A 382-nucleotide genomic window follows, 5' to 3' on the forward strand; every position below is an offset into this window, starting at 1 on the left:
TATATATATATATATATATATATATCTATATCTATCTATATATATATATCTATATCTATATATATATATATATAGTCACTTAAATCAAGATTTACTATTTAATTCATAATTTGTTCATTAAATAAATGTGTTTGCCACTTTTATTTATTTTCTTAAATACTTTTTTTACATATTTTATTCAGTTTTTCTCCTTTCATTAATTGTACAAGTCTTTTATTTAATATATATGTGTTATATATGTACATTCTTAGAAATTAAGGCTAATTTTAAATAGTTTTTATTTGAAATTAAAATATAATTTAGACCTGTGTATAGTACGATATATTATTTAGAAAATACATACATACATACATACATGCATACATACATACATACATACATA

The sequence above is a fragment of the Glossina fuscipes genome, unplaced genomic scaffold, assembly GCF_014805625.2.
Source record: "Glossina fuscipes isolate IAEA_lab_2018 unplaced genomic scaffold, Yale_Gfus_2 0, whole genome shotgun sequence".
Taxonomy (NCBI): domain Eukaryota; kingdom Metazoa; phylum Arthropoda; class Insecta; order Diptera; family Glossinidae; genus Glossina; species Glossina fuscipes.